The following is a 2618-nucleotide window of genomic DNA, read 5'->3' on the forward strand; positions in this document are numbered from 1 at the left end:
TCCCTTCTAATACAATGTTAGAAGTTGAATTCAATACGGAAAGCTTAATTATGGATTGAAGCACATTTATTTTACTACATCCCAAGTTATGTGCTTATAACCTGTATTGTTAAAGTAGGTTGATTAAGTTCTTAATAGTTCTTTTTAAAAAGTGCATTAATGGGTGCATGATATAGAAGGACTACCTATGTGAGTGTGAAGTGATGCCGCTTCATAAAGCTTGGGCTAGGCTTTTATTCACTCATGAATAGATAGGACACATGGTTGTAATAGTGTCAAGTATGAAACATTAGATATTGTGTTTACCTTATGTGTATAGTATCTTCAGTTACTCAAATGAGTTGATGGGATCAATCCTTAAGACACCCTGATTCTCGATTATTTAACATGTATATTATACTAATATGAAAATTCAATCTACAAGATATTTTCATTTATGCATAAGTCTGATTTTGTGTTCACTTTTAGTTAATTAACAATTACACTAAAATAGGGGAGGAATGTTGGTGATTTTAGTGTTATCAACATATTTTGGTGTAATTATTATTAATAATGAGATAGGTTGAGCTCCATTTACTAACTGAGTTTGGAGGTGCAAGGTGCACACTTTGAACGACAAATATTAACTCGAGAATATGGGGGTCCGGATGCAGCTCCCCTGGAAGTAGGGTTCCAAGGGGCTGCAACCCCTTGGTGGAGTCTAGGGGCGGAGTCTCTAGCAGGGTCCAAGGGGGAAGAGCCCAGGCGGTGGTACCGCTTGATAACTCTTGATGATGCAGATGTTAGTTATGTCCATTAACTAACCATTTTGGTACCAATTATGCATGCAACCTCCATAATCATATTTCTCTCTAGTATAAGAATGTTTTCTGTTTCCAGAAAGCGAGTTAGAAGTCTTATACACGAAAATCATATATTGATTTGTTTTATCTCTCAAGAACACAAAAACAACAAGTTATATTTTGTGTTTCTGATTTAGAAATGGTCTGACTTCTAAATTGAAGTTCTTTGGATTATCCCAAATCTAATTTCTTGATACCACAGGCTATACATATTTTGGAAAATGATTGCAATCACGATCCAAGAAATATACAAGTATATTGATATTCTTATGACCCCAAAATTCTAACAAAATGGTGATGTTCTGGAAAAGTGTAGCTTGAAGCAAGCTAAGTTTTCACCATGTGGGTGTCTGGTGATGGCCTATATCGAGCCTGGTTTCGGTTAGCAATGTCGTTGGTGGTGGTGCTTAAATCCATCGATTGCGGTGGTGATTATTGGGGTGTTTGATCTTCGACCTGCACTTGAAGAGTAGAGTTAGTGGCCTTATTATGAACAGAAAAAGAAGGAGAGAGAGGGAGAGGGAGGGAGAGAGAGAGAGAGAGAGAGAGAGAGAGAGAGAGAGAGTTGGTGCCGAACAGGGAGATGTCACTGGAGAGGGAGGCATTTTCGGAGTAACTATCTTGTTGGGATTAATTTCGACTGGGAATCTTAGTGTGGATTGGAAGAACAATTCAGTTAAAGGTTTTTATTTTACGTTTGTTTGAGTTGGGCCATTGTCCCTTTGGACTCCTTGTCAATGTTGGTTGTTCATGTATTGTAGTTTAAGACAATAAATTTATAGTCCAATAATTTGTTTTTAGGAGAATTTGATGAACGAGGAATGCATTGGACATTTCAAGGTATACTGAATTGTCAAAGAATTTGTGTTGACTGTTTATATGAATTTTCTTACTATACTTCATATATAACAGTAGATATCCTCACATGATAAGATGTAGGTATTGTTAGTGTATGATTATACATGTAGATTGGATTAGTCTTCTGTATGTTTGGTTGTTTGCTTGTTTGTATTATGTGTGTATGTTGTATGTTTGGAGGGTTGATAACAGAATGACGATAGGCTATGAGTAGATACCCATCATCGTGAACGATTCAACTATAGGTTGCGAGTCAACTGTGTGTATGTTCGGAGGGTTAATGACGGAAGGACGACAGGTTATGAGTCAACTGTTAATGGAGGAACAACAATACGTTGCAAGCCATTTGTTTGTATGCATTGTATGTATATTGTTGTATGTGGTATCTTGGAAAAAATCACTTAACTTTATGCTTACAATTGTGGATTAATGTTTTTCAACTTGATTGTACCGTACGCGCATCACTCATGATTTATGTTTTTTGACTTTCGTTGCTTTTATTATCATTTTGATCACTTTGATGATATGGTTTAGTGATGATGAAACAATTTGATACATTAACTTTTATGAAAAATGGTTTGTGTATTCTACTAATGTTTTTTAAAATGAAAAATTTGGTTATAAATTTAGGACCTTGTAATTTTTTTCACTTGTAAAAGGGGTACCAGATTTGTAAAAGGATACCAGATTAAGCCTTTAAGACTCAAACTCACGACTCTGCACACAGTGTAAAGTTCGCTAAACATTAAGACAAACAATCATTTCATTATTTTTCAGAGTAGTGTTTTTATACACTATAGAAGTTTAAGAACCATTTTATACATAGAAAAGCATGTACAAATATTTTTATACATATAAATACTTTTTCATATGTATTTAACTATTTATACATCTACAAGCACACACACACACACACAC

This window comes from Lactuca sativa, chromosome 7 (assembly GCF_002870075.4).
Source record: "Lactuca sativa cultivar Salinas chromosome 7, Lsat_Salinas_v11, whole genome shotgun sequence".
Lineage (NCBI taxonomy): Eukaryota > Viridiplantae > Streptophyta > Magnoliopsida > Asterales > Asteraceae > Lactuca > Lactuca sativa.